This window comes from Pan troglodytes, chromosome 23, assembly GCF_028858775.2.
Source record: "Pan troglodytes isolate AG18354 chromosome 23, NHGRI_mPanTro3-v2.0_pri, whole genome shotgun sequence".
Taxonomy (NCBI): Eukaryota; Metazoa; Chordata; class Mammalia; order Primates; family Hominidae; genus Pan; species Pan troglodytes.
Window position 1 is genome coordinate 44,098,921 of NC_086016.1, and position 13,671 is coordinate 44,112,591.

Consider the following 13,671-nt stretch of genomic DNA (forward strand, 5'->3'; position numbering starts at 1 on the left):
TCCTGAACTCAAGTGATCCGCCTGCCTCAGCCTCCCAAAGTGCTGGGATTACAGGTGTGAGCCACTGTGCCTGGCCCATTAAGGTGCATATGTATTTAGGATTGTGATATTTTCCTGTTGGACTGATTTTTTTTTTTTTTTTTTTTTTGAGACAGAGTCTTGCTCTGTCTGCCCAGCCTGGAGTGCAGTGGCGTGATCTCAGCTCTCATCTCACTGCAAGCTCCGCCTCCTGGGTTCACACCATTCTCCTGCCTCAGCCTCCAGAGTAGCTGGGACTACAGGCACCCACCACCATGCCCAGCTCATTTTTTTGTATTTTTTTAGTAGAGACGGGGTTTCACTATGTTAGCCAGGATGGTCTCGATCTCCTGACCTCATGATCCACCCGCCTTGGCCTCCCGAAGTGCTGGGTTTACGGGTGTGAGCCACCACGCCTGGCCCCTTTTTGTCTTTTTTTAACTGTTGTTGCTTTAAAGTCTGTTTGTGTGATATAGGAATAGCTACTCGGCAAGGCATGATGGCTCATGCCTGTAATCCCAGCACTTTGGGAGGCTGAGGCAGGCGGATCACGAGGTCAGGAGATTGAGATCATCTTTGCCACCATTGTGAAACCCCATCTCTACTAAAAATACAAAAATTAGCTTGGTGTGGTGGCATGCCCCTGTAGTCCCAGCTACTCGGGAGGCTGAGGCAGGAGAATTGCTTGAACTCAGGAGGCAGAGGTTGCAGTGAGCCAAGTTAGTGCCACTGCATTCCAGCCTGGTGACAGAGCAAGACTTAGTCTCAGAAAAAAAAACAAAAACAAAAAAACATAGCTACTCTTGGCCAGCTCACATCTATAATCCTAGCACTTTGGGAGGCCAAGGCAGGCAGATCATGAGGTCAGGAGATTGAGACCATCCTGGCTAACGTGGTGAAACCCTGTCTCTACTAAAAATACAAAAAATTTAGCTGGGCATGGTGGCGCATGCCTGAAGTCCCAGCTACTTGGGAGGCTGAGGCAGGAGAATTGTTTGAACCCAGGAGGCGGAGGTTGCAGTGAGCCGAGATTGCGCCACTGCACTCCATCCTGGGCAACAGAGCGAGACTCCATCTCAAAGAAAAAAAAAAAAAGAATAGCTACTCGTACTTGCTTTTGGTTTCCATTTGCGCGCAGTATCTTTTTCTACCCCTTTACCTGAAGTTTATGTGAGTCCCTATGCATTAGATGAGTCTCTTGAAGACAGCAGATGGTTGGTTGGTGAATTTTATCCATTCTGTATCTTTTAAGTGGAGCATTCAGGCCATTTACATTCAATGTTGGTATTGAATTATGAGATAGTGTTTTATTCATAGTGATAGTTGTGCTTTTTAAAATTGTGTTATTGTTTTATAAGCCTTTTAAAACATATACTTAAAGGAGGTTCTATTTTTGTTTCAAGATTTAGAACTCCTTTTGACATTTCTTGTAGTGCTGGCTTGCTAGTGGCAAATTCTCTCAGCATTTGTTTGTCTGAAAAAGACTTTATCTCTCCTCATTTATGAAGCATAGTTTTGCTGGATACAAAATTCTTGGCTGGCAATTATTTTGTTTGAGGAGGCTAAAGATAGGACCCCAATCCCTTCTGGCTTATAGGGTTTCTGCTGAGAAATCTGCTGTTAATCTGATAGGATTTCCATTGTAGGTTCCCTGATGCTTTTGCCTCATGGCTCTTAAGATCTTTCCCTTCATCTTGACTTTAGATAACCTGATGACTGTGTGCCTAGGTAATTATCTTTTTGCAATGAATTTTTCAGGTGTTCTTTCACCTTCTTGTATTTAGATGTCTAGATCTCTGGTGAGGGCAAGGAACTTTTCCTTGATTATTCCCTGCAATAAGCTTTCTAAATGTTTAGATTTCTCTTCTTCCTGAGGAACACCAATTATTCTTAGGTCTGGCTGTTTAACGTAATCCCAAATTTCTTGGAAGCTTTGTTCATTTTTAAAAATTCTTATTGGCCGGGTGCAGTGGCTCACGCCTGTAATCCCAGCACTTTGGGAGGCCGAGGCAGGCAGATCACAAGGTCAGGAGATCGAGACCATCCTGGCTAACACGGTGAAACCCCATCTCTACTAAAAATACAAAAAATTAGCCAGGTGTGGTGGTGGTCGCCTGTAGTCCCAGCTACTCGGGAGGCTGAGGTAGGAGAATGCTATGAACCAAGGAGACAGAGCTTGCAGTGAGCCGAGATCACGCCACTGCACTCCATCCAGCCTGGGTGACAGAGCGAGACTGTCTCAAAAAAAAAAAAATTCTTTTTTATTTGTCTTTGTCTGGTTGAGTTACTTCAAATGCTTTGTCTTCAAGCTCTGAAGTTCTTTCTTCTACTTGTTGGAGATAAATGTTCGGTGCCACAAAGCGAAACCAGCACTCAGGCAAAAGTTTTCTCAGCAAGGCAATTTACTTCTGCAGAAGGGTGCTGCTTGTGTCAATCATGATTGCAAGAGCACACTGAACAAAGGAAAGCAGGGGTTTTTATTCCTAATGCAGTCCCTGCCTCTTTGTCATTCCTCCATGGGCTGTGGGTGGACCGCACAATCTAAACTGACCCAATTGGCTATTTGTGAATACTTTCCCAAATAAGGAAGGGAAGGGAAATGTGAGTTACAGTGGTGGGACGTGCCGTTTCAAAGGGAGGAACGGGTGAAGAGTGGGTAACCAAGGGAACAGATGTGAGTTATTGATTAGGACTGACAGGAAAGTTGTTTACAGTTACAGTAACTAGGGGCAAGGAGGCATAGAGAACAAGAAAGTTGAGTTTGAGAACAAAGAACAAGGAAGTTAACAGGCTAAACCTTTGAAGAATTTTATTGTATCCTACAATTTCCCCCTTTTAATTTTTATAGTTCTTCCTCTTCAAACCTTTTTAAGATGTCTTGGCTTTGCTGTTTGACTTGATTATCTGAAAGGAAACGCTTATCTGAATAAGGTGGAGGAGAGCTAAGGGAGGTTTTAGTAAGTGCTGTTTCTATAAGCCTTTGTACTAGCCCATGGTTGCATGGTGTGACACAACACCCAACAAGAATGAGTACACCTATTATGACTGCAAGAGAAGTAAGAATTGAGGCTATGATTCCTTTCCATTTACCAAACCACCTGTCTAGCCATCCTGAAGAAGGGTTATTGACTCCAGAATTTTTAGCTAATTCATTAGATAAAATGGTAAGTCCTTGTAAGGCTTTTATTATGCTCCCATCTGGGGCAGTATGGTTTGGGATGAAGGTACGACACTGAGTTTTAATCATAACACAAACTCTACCTTTTTCAGCTAGTATCATGCCTAGGGCCATTCTGTTTTCCTAAGCCATCTGGCTAGTCAGCCCTAACTCCTCAGCTATTCCTTTGACAGCATCCCTGGTGTAATTAATGAACTGCTGTTGGTTATAATAGATGTAATTTATACAGTCTACATTTTTATTAATAGTTACCCATGGAAATATTGATTCAAATCCTGCAGACTATTTGGTTCCGGGCTTTTAATTTATCAGGTACTCCCCATGGGACTCCAGTTGCATCTAAATAAACTTGAGAGTCAAAAAACCTATAAGGGGCTTCTCTTATTTTATGGTGTTGTGGCTTTTCTTTTTCTGGCTGATGAAACGCCAGGGTGAAAGGGATTGCCAAATGGACAAGAGTGCAGGTACCACTCCAGTTACTTGGCAGAGTGTCCAGTAAGGGTCCGCCACAATACCACCATGCATCTTCTTGAGGATGACTAAGGGCAGACTGATGGGTAAGCTCTTGGAAAGGCTTAAGCTCACTGCATCCTGTTAAGCTTCCAAGGAACACCAAGTTTTCCCCTTGTCGTGAGAGACAGGAGGTGAAATTGACATTGGGAGCCAGAAGCTGGATGGCCCTCTGGGGCTGACCCGCAGGATATTGAACTTTGGGATAGAGCAAAGAGAGAGCTTGGCATGATTGATTGCCCCAAGCTATGGAATCCTGGAAGAGAGCCACCATGCTGCCCATGCCTGGTTGACTGGGGGACCAGCCGAGTGTAAAGGGGTCTATCTGGGTCTCTGGCTGGCCGTGAGCACAAGCATAACAATTGCTTTTGTTTCATGTGCGGACAGAATATTTGGTCCATTCCAACCAGGCATTTGCATCTTGATATTTTGTTTCAATTGCTAAAGTTTGCCTTAGATCATTTACTTCTACAATATCTACTTTAGTCTTATCATTGGGTATAGAAGGTATGGCAGTCTGATTAGAAGAAGGCTTAGAAGGAGAAGAGAGGGAAGAGGGTGAAGAGGATGAGGGATTAATAAAACGCATTTCAAAAGACCCTATGAGGTCTGTGCCGCGTTGGTCCCTATGCCATAGAAGCGACTCAAAGTAGGTCTAGAGGGTCGGTAGAGGCCGGAGTGAGAGTAGAAATCTGCACTGGATTACACTGGTTATACTGAAAATCGAGGGGAGGGGTGCTTCCTTTAGTAAAGTGAATGTATGATTTTAAGTATATACAGCCACATGTTGATGAGGTCCAGCCTTGATACTCAGTTGTCCACAGAACATCATTCCAGCTATGGCAGATCTGTTTCCCTATATTTTATGAGGAGCAAGAGTCTTGGTAGGGGGAGCCTTTTATTTTAAAGTGGCAGAGATACTTTTCTAAGGCTGAGAGTTGCCTTTGACTTTGGAGATCTCTACAGGGTATGACTAAACAGGCATCAAACATAATAACTTGGGGTGAGTTTGATTTAGTTACATTGATAACAAGGTGGTCAGCAACAGAATGAGGAAAGAAGAAAGAGTAATAGAGTAGACGAAAGAGAGTTAAACTTTTCTTAGCTTTAGTTTGAGGGGGTTTTCCCCTGGGATAATGGCCCATGACTCTGGAGGTGGCAGTGCTTTCTTGACTCAGGTGTGATGGGTCTATCCTTTTTCTGCTGTCTGGACTGCAGTTTCAGTGGTTAGAAGCACCAGGTAAGGTCCTTCCCAGGCTGGCTCAAGTTTCTCCTCTTTTCAGCTCTTGATAAGGACGTGATCCCCAGGCTGATGTTGATGTACTGGGAACTCCAGAGGCAGAGCCTGTGCTAGGAGACCTTTGGTTTTAAGAAAAGAGAAAGTAGGGGAGAGACTAAGAATATAATTCCTGAGGAACTGGTCTTTTTGGAACATCAGCAGTGGAGTGTAAATAAGGCAATCCATAGAGCATCTTGTAAGGGGAAAGGCCAGTATCTTTTCGAGGAGCAGTTTGGATTCTTTTTTTTTTTATTTAGTTTTGTCAAATGTTTTATTGAGTGTAGACATCTGGAGTACTATAAAATATGCATTATCTGTAGATTCAAAAAGGAGCAAGCCACATTGTTCTCACTGTCAAATGTGTTAGGCTTGGCATACATGATGGAGATTAATGAAGTATCATGAGAGTAATATGGTTCTTGAAAAGCTTCTACAATTTGGAGTAGGGTCTTAATCACATGAAAAGCAAAGGTGTTCACATTTAGTGAACTTGCATTTCATTGGGGGGGGAGGGTACACAGTATTTTAATTTTAAAACAAAAATAATTTGTTTGTCAAAGATTCCCATCTCCCCAACTTTATTTGTCCCATTGGTTTTCAGAAATTTTAATTTTTAAAAAATCAGATGCCTTTTGGAAGTTGTATGTTTATCTGAGCAGTAACTAAATTTTATTTCTTCTTCAGTTGTTAAGGTGTGTTAAATTTGAAGAAGATAATATCTGCATCTTCAACAATATAATTTCTGCCTTGTTGTCTGTACTTTCCAGCAGCCTTGACTGCATTTTCAGAACCTTCCTCTTTAAAATCTTCATATTTCATTACTTCAGCCATAATGAATCCCTTTTCAAAATCTGTGTGAATCTTACCTGCAGCCTGAGGAGCCTTAGTCCCTTTCCTGATGATCCGTGCACACACTTCATCTGGGCCTGCAGTGAAAAAGTATTTTAGTTGGAGTGCTGCAAACCCAGCCTTAATGATCTTTGGCAAAGCACTTTGTGTCATGTTCGCTTCCAGATACTGCTGTCTCTCCTCAGCACTCAATTCTTGCAACTTGAGTTCCAAGGCCCCACTAAAAGGAATGACCAAGGCACCTGGGTCATACTTGTCCACCCACTCTTTAATTTTTATCAGCCATTTGTTTTTCTTTCTAATGTAGTCTTTTTCAGAAAGATTAACCAAGTAGACCATTGGTTTTGAAGTCAAAAATAAGTGTTTATTCAACACTTCAATCTCTTTGTCATTCCAATCATGATAGAAGCGAACAGGTTCTTTTGATCTATAACCCAGGATTTTACTTTGCACATTATATCATATTCGGGTTTTAGTTTTTTATCTCCTCCTCTCACAGCCACCTTTTCTAGTTTATCTATAATGGGCCCAGTCATTCCTCATCTTTGAGCTGAAGCTCTTCATGTATTATTTCTATATCTCGAATAGAATCTACACTTTCTTCAACATGTGTGATATCATCATCTTCAAAAGCACGTGTTAGATGAAAGATGCCATCACAAGCACTAAAATGAGATAAAAAAGCATTCCCCAGGCCCTGCCCATTGTGAGCTCCTTTCACAAGGCCAGCAATATCCACTACATTTAGAAAGGCAGGAATTTTGCTTGCTGGTTGTGATATTGGCAAAGAAAGTCAAACCTTTCATCTGGCACAGGTACTCTGCTCTCATTAGGATCAATAGTGCAGAATGGGAAGTTTTCTGCTGAAGCCTGACTATTGGTTAATACATTGAAGAAAGTAGATTTCCCAACATTTGGCAATCCAACAATACCAATTTTCAGTGAGGTTCCAAATCTTCCAATGATTGGCGGTGGTTTAATTCCATCACCTCCCTTTTGAGGGGGCATCGTGCTCAGCCTGGGCTATGACACGGGGTCCCAGTAGCAGCGAGAGAAAGGTCCTGCCAGCAGCCGGAGGCGGGGAGGAAGGAGGAGAGAACGCAGGCCCGGCCCCTCCGCTGAGCGGCATGCCGCACTACGGCGGCGACAGCGGTGGAACCGCCGTTTGGATTCTTAACAGGGCAATAGGAAGACATTTGATCCCTGGCAACCGAATCTATAGAACTAACTTGGTTAAATGGTTCTTTAAGGTCTGATTCATCCTTTCTACTCTCCCTGATGAAGGTGGGTGCCAAGGAGTATGATATTTCCATCTAATGTCTAGCGCTTAGGATAGCTTTTTAATGATATGTGCTATGAAATAGGTTTCACTGTCTGAGTCAGTATTTTCTGTTAGCCCAAACCTGGGCACTATATTTTCAATTAATGCTTTAACTACATGATTGGCCATTGCATTTGAAAAGGGAATAGCTTCGACCCAGTGAGTGAGGTGATCTGCTATTACTAAGTACTTTAGGCGACTGATTGGGGGCATTTCAGTGTAATCAGTTTGAACACTTTGGAATGGTCTTAGCCCTGAATCCCTCCCCGCCCAGGGATGATTTCTTTATAACTTGTTTGTTGGTTTCCTTACATGTTAAGCAACTATCCATAACCTGTTTGGCTAGGGTATATACCCATAAACCCTGAGAACTATGTCACACATGGCTTGGGGTCCCCAGTGTGTCCCTTGATGCAGGTGGGTAGGATTTCTCTCATGAGGGGTTTGAATAGCATTTCTCTTTGATCTGGTAACACCCATTTTCCTTCTGAGTTTTCTTTGGCTCCATTTTTATTAATTTTTCCTTTTCTGCAGCAGACAAGGTAGGGGTTGCAGCAGGGGGAGGAAGACAAGGGGTTAAGTGAAAGGTGTTTCAGATGAAATGGCAGCCTGTTTAGCCACTTGATCTGCAAGGTTATTTCCCTGACTTGTAAAGGAAAAGTCGTTTTGGTGTCCGGGGACATGTACAATGGCTATTTCTTCTGGCAACTGGAGATTGTTTAAAACATGGACGATTAGCTCCTCGTGGGTAAGATATTTTGGCCTTTAGTTTTTTTGTTGTTTGTTTTTTGGTGTTTTTTTGAGACGGAGTCTTGCTCTGTCACCCAGGCTGGAGTGCAGTGGCACGATCTCAGCTCACTGCAAGTTCCACCTCCCGGGTTCACGCCATTCTCCTGCCTCAGCCTCCTGAGTAGCTGGGACTACAGGCTCCCGCTACCACGCCTGGCTAATTTTTTTGTATTTTTAGTAGAGACGGGGTTTCACCATGTTAGCCAGGATGGTCTTGATCTCCTGACCTCGTGATCCGCCCACCTCAGCCTCCCAAAGTGCTGGGATTACAGGCATGAGCCACTGCGCCTGGCCTGGCCTTTAGTATTAATAAGACCTTGCTCAGCCCAAATTTTTCCAAATATATGAGCTACTCCAAAAATGTATTTAGAATCAGTATGAATAGTTCCTTCCTTGCTCTGTAAGTGTTTTAAAACCTGGCTGAGTGCAAATAGTTCACATGCTTTGGCAGACCAACTATTGGGCAACCTTCCTGACTCTGTTTCTTCAAGAGTTTCTCCATCAATTACTGAATACCCATTGTATTTTTCTCCTTTAATTGCTTGGGATCAACCATCTATAAATAAGTGTCACCCCATTTTGAAAGGGGTCTCTCTTAGATCCGGCCTGACCTTTGTTTGGTAGTCAGTTAGATCTAGACATAAGTGTTCTCTTTTTAGATTTGGGTCCCCTGTTAAGAAACCTCTCGGATTGAGTGAATTATCAGTAGTCAAGGTTAAATCATCTTTTTAGTAAAATAGCCTCATATTTTAAGATTCTGGAGTCAGTGAGCCACCTTCCTGCTTTTTTTATTTAAAATAGCTCTAACTTGGTGGGGTGTGCTTACAGTCAATTTCCCCCCAAAGATTAATTTTCTACTTTCTTCAACTAATACTGCTGTAGCTGCAATGAATTGGATGCACTGAGGCTACCCACAGGTGACTGGGTCTAAAATTTTTGATAGGAAGGCTACGGGCTGCCGGTGACCACCATGTTCTTGAGTAAGCACCCCTAAAGCTACCCCGTTATTTACATTAACAAAAAGATGAAATGGCTTTTCTAGGGAAGCTAAGGCTAAGACAGGGGCAGTTATGAGTTTGTATTTCAGCTCTTCAACCTGATTGACTTCCTCAGAAGTCCACAGGAGACGGTCCAGTTTCCACTGGGTAAGCTTTTCATATAAACGTTTACTTTTTAGGGCATATGAGTCAATCCATAAGCATCAATATCCAACTAATCCTAGAAATTTTCTGAGTTATTGCTTAGTTTGAGGCAAGGGTAAGGACACGATGCCTTCAACTCGTTAAGGTCCTATCCTTTGCTTACCTGCACTTATTAAGTGGCCTAAATATTTAACTTCAGGCTCCACATACTGAAGCTTTCCCTTTAAGAACCATAACCCCTCGAACTCCAGATGGTTAAGGATATGTGTAGAGAAGCCAGCTACTTTCTCTACATCTTCAACAGATAGGAGAATATCATCCATGTACTGGAGCAGGCATATTTGCTTTGGGATGACAACTTTTTCTAACACTTGTTCTAAAATTTGACCAAAAAGGTTTGGAGAGTCTGTAAACCCTTGAGGTAAAACTGTCCATCAATAATGTTGTTTTCGCCCTGAATGGGGATCCTCCCACTCAAAAGCAAATATGTCTCAGCTGTCTTCAGCCAAGGGGCATGCCCAGAAGGCATCTTTTAAATCTATTACTGTAAACCACTGATGGTTTTTTGGAATTTTGCTGAGAATGGTGTATGGGTTGGGGACAACAGGATGGTTAGTTTGGACTATTTGATGGCTCTAAGATCTTGTACCAAGTCGGTATGACCCATCTAATTTCTTGACTGGCAATATTGGAGTGTTATACGGGGACATACAGGATTCAAGGAGCCCATCTTTAATAAGACTTTCAATTATAGGCTTTAATCCTATCCTGCCCTCTAGGGGTTTGGGGTATTGTTTCCTCCTTACTACTTCCCTGGGGATTCTTAACTTGATGTGGATTGGAGGGATTCAGAGTTTCTCCCGGTTTCCTTCCCTTGACCAGACACTAGGATTAATGCATTTTTCATCTGTGGTGGTGAGTAGGTTTAATGAGGTAAAGAATCCTTTAGGACCAACTTGTAAGCCTGTGCCTAATTCTAGCATTAAGTCTCTTCCTAATAGATTAGTTTCTGCCTCAGGGATCAACAAAAATTGGATATGAGTCAGCCGATCTTGGTATTTAACTTCTGTACTTTCTAAGATTTTTGCTTTAAATCCTTCTCCTTTTACCCCAGAGACTAAAAGTTCTTCTGAAGAGCAGGCAATGTTGGATGGGGGGAAGCAAATGGAGGAGCGAGCCACTCCTGAATTGACTAAAAGGTGATAAGCTCATGTTTGGTTACCACCTGTAAATTTATCAAGGGCTCCTGGTGGGACTCGAGATAAACAGAGCCCCTGACCCCCCTGTTCTTCCTCAAAAGTCATGAGTTGAAGGGCTTCTTTCTCCTTTTCCAGTTTGGGACATTCTCTTTTGAAGTGGCCTGCCCTTCCGCATTTACAGCACCTATCCTGTCCCTCTTCTCTCTCAGTTCTGGGATTCTTTAACTTTGCCCCCGCAAATTCTTTAGAGGGTCTGGTAGACAAGGGCCTGGGTCCTCTAGAAGGAGGCTGGGGTCCTTTAAATGAGGGTCTGGACCTTTTATAGTTTCTGGCCCCCTGGAAGCTTTGTTTAGAAGCATGTGGGTTTGGGGCCACCTGCTGGAAAGTGGATAACGTGAGTTTTTGCCTTTTGTTTTTGCTTCTTTCCTCACATATATTTTTTGAGCTTCTCCCAGAAGTTCACTTAGAGGTTGGTTTTCCCAGTCTTCTAATTTTTGTAACTTTTTTGAAATATCTGGCCAACTTGTAGTGACAAAATGGAGCTTTAACACTCCCTGTCCAAGGAAATCTTCCAAATTTAGGCCTGCATATTGTCTCGTTTGGTCCTTTATTCTTGTCTAGAAATTTCATAGGCCCCTCATCTTTTTCCTATTGTATATCAAATGCTTTAGAGAGGTTTTGGGTTCAGGGTACTGATTCCCTAATTCCCTTTATTATCATTTCCCTTAGGTCTTGCATATTTTCCCAGTGAGCTGCATTAATATCGTCCCACCGGGGGTCTTGGGTGGGAAACTTTTGATCTGTGGTAGGAATGTTTGACCAGGAGGGTGTTCGTGTTCCCAAATTGCCATAGCAGCCCTACAGATCATGCTTCTTTCCTCCCCTGAAAAGAGGATGCCTAGGATGGACATTAACTCCACCCAAGTGTATAAGTGAGGTCCTAAGAATTGATCAACCTGATCTGTTACCCAATAAGGTCATCCAATAACGGCTTAAGTTCCTTCTTCAAACTTCAGACCTCTGAACTTGTTAAGGGAGCATTCACAAAATTAATAGCCCCCCTGTCCTTGTGGCACCTCTTTTAAGGGGAAGAGAGTTGGGGCTGACTCCATAGATGTGGAGGGAAATGGGAAATTTTGGATATCTTTTTTACATTGTTCTACCTCACGTTGGAGTCCTTTTAGGGAGGGGTACTTAGGCTGAGAAGGAACAGGCTAATGGGATGGTGATTCCCAAGAATCAGGATTGTAAGGAGGAGGAATAACATGAGCAGGAGAAGGATCTGGAGCAGGAACGGGGACAGCAGCTGCTACCTGAGGGGAAGGGTTAGGGGCACTGAGCATGGGGGAAGATGGTTTAGAGGATCCCATGTGCTGGAGTCTTTAGGCATGGGGACTGGCTTTTCTCACTCTTCAGTTTGAGGTGCTAGATTGGGTTTTTCCCTAGTTGTCTTTAAGGGAAAGAGGAGGACAGGTCCCTGCCTCCAACAAAGAGCATAGGCCATTTCTTCTTGAGAAACTGGACTTTTATCATTTACATATTGAATTAGAAGTTGACACATCACATCCTTGTTCAACCCAAACTTTGGCCAAAAGATTGAGGGTTTGAGGATGGGTCCCTGAGTCCAAATAAAACAGCAATAGTTTGTCATTTGTTGCTTTTTCTTCTGTTTAGTTCTCTCATTATCTTTCCAATATTTTAACATGAGACCTAGGGGACTAACAGCGGGAATATCTTTATTGCTGTCTTTATCCTTTTTACTCCGTGTCCTGCTTGGGGTATTTCCCATGTTGGGTCCTAGTTAGGCTCAGTCCCTCATATTAGAGATTTCTTGCCTATCCTTTTCTGGAGGCTTGCGGAGGCTTGCTGAGGCTCAGTCCCTCGTATTAGAGATTTCTTGCCTCTCCTTTTCTGGAGGCTTATTGAGGCTCAATCCCTCATACTAGAGATTTCTATCCTTTAGCCCCACCTGCTGGAGGCTCCTTGCACCCTTCTTTTGCTTCATCCACTCTGGTTGCTTCCCGGAGGGGAATTTAGGTCCCTCTTAGCTTTGGCATGCCAGTATAAACCCCATGGCAGGATCTGTCCTAAGCCATATGAGGTGACCATGGAACCTCAGATAGGACACACTCATTCCGCACAGCAGTAGTGCTTAGTACCATTCACACAAGCAGCACCGCAAGCAGTAATGCTTGTGATCATTCACACACACTTTCAACCTCCAGAATATCTTGACCACCAAGGAAATGCTTTGTCACCCCTGTGACGTTTCTTACCTTGGTCTGTGCACAAAGTTACCTGGTCACCATGGTGTTGCAAGCCTTTTTTTCCCCACATTGCTGAGAGTCCGGATTTATTCATCACACCGGGTGGGTTCTGATCCCTCACCCTGAGGCCACCGCAACGAGGCAGTGGGATGCGTCTCCTTATGAGAGGTGACCAGAGACCCCTTCCCCGGAGGAGAATGGGAATCCTGGATGAGCCCCAGATTTGTTGGAGATAAATGCTCAGTGCTGCAAAGTGAAACCAGCACTGAGGCGAAAGTTTTCTCAGCAAGGCAGTTTACTTCTGCAGAAGGGTGCTGCTTGTGTCAATCACGATTGCAAGAGCACACCGAACAAAGGAAAGCAGGGGTTTTTATTCCTAACGCAATCCCTCCCTCTGTGTCACTCCTTCATGGACTGTGGTTGGACTGCACAATCTAAACTGACCCGACTGGCTATTTGTGAATACTTTCCCAAATAAGGAAGGGAAGGGAAATGTGAGTTACAGTGGTGGGACGTGCGGTTTCGAAGGGAGGAAGGGGTGAAGAGTGGGTAACCAAGGGAATAGATGTGAGTTATTGATTAGAACTGACAGGAAGGTTGTTTACAGTTACAGTAACTACGGACAAGGAGGCATAGAGAACAAGAAAGTTGAGTTTGAGAACAAAGAACAAGGAAGTTAACAGGCTAAACCTTTGAAGAGGAATTTTATTGTATCCTACATACTTGTTCTAGTCTGTTGTTGACACTTTCCAGTGCATTTTTTATTTCTTTAAGTGTGTCTTCCATTTGCAGAAATTGTGATTTTTTTTTCTTTATAATATCTATTTCTCTGGAGAATTTTTCATCCATAGCCTGTATTTTTTGTTGTTGTTTTTTTCTTTCTTTCTTTTTTTTTTTTGAGACTCTGAGCACTCTGTTGCTCAGAGTGCAGTGGTGCAATCTCAGCTCACTGCAACCTCTGGCTCCTGGGTTCATGCAATCCCCCTGCCTCAGTCTCCCAAATAGCTGGTATTACAGGCACGCACCACCATGCCTGGCTGATTTTTGTATTTTTAGTAGAGATGGGGTTTCACTTTGTTGGCCAGGCTGGTCTCAAACTCCTGACCTCAAGTGATCAGC

General features: G+C 43.2%; 1 protein-coding gene and 1 pseudogene across 14 annotated transcripts in view; one reads left to right on the plus strand and one right to left on the minus strand.

Annotated features, from left to right (window-relative positions):
* LOC134809697 (uncharacterized) overlaps positions 1-13,671 on the plus strand; it is a 34,298-nt gene that overhangs the window by 10,910 nt on the left and 9,717 nt on the right. The window lies entirely within an intron of this gene.
* On the minus strand, positions 5,559-6,919 carry LOC746149 (obg-like ATPase 1; annotated as a pseudogene).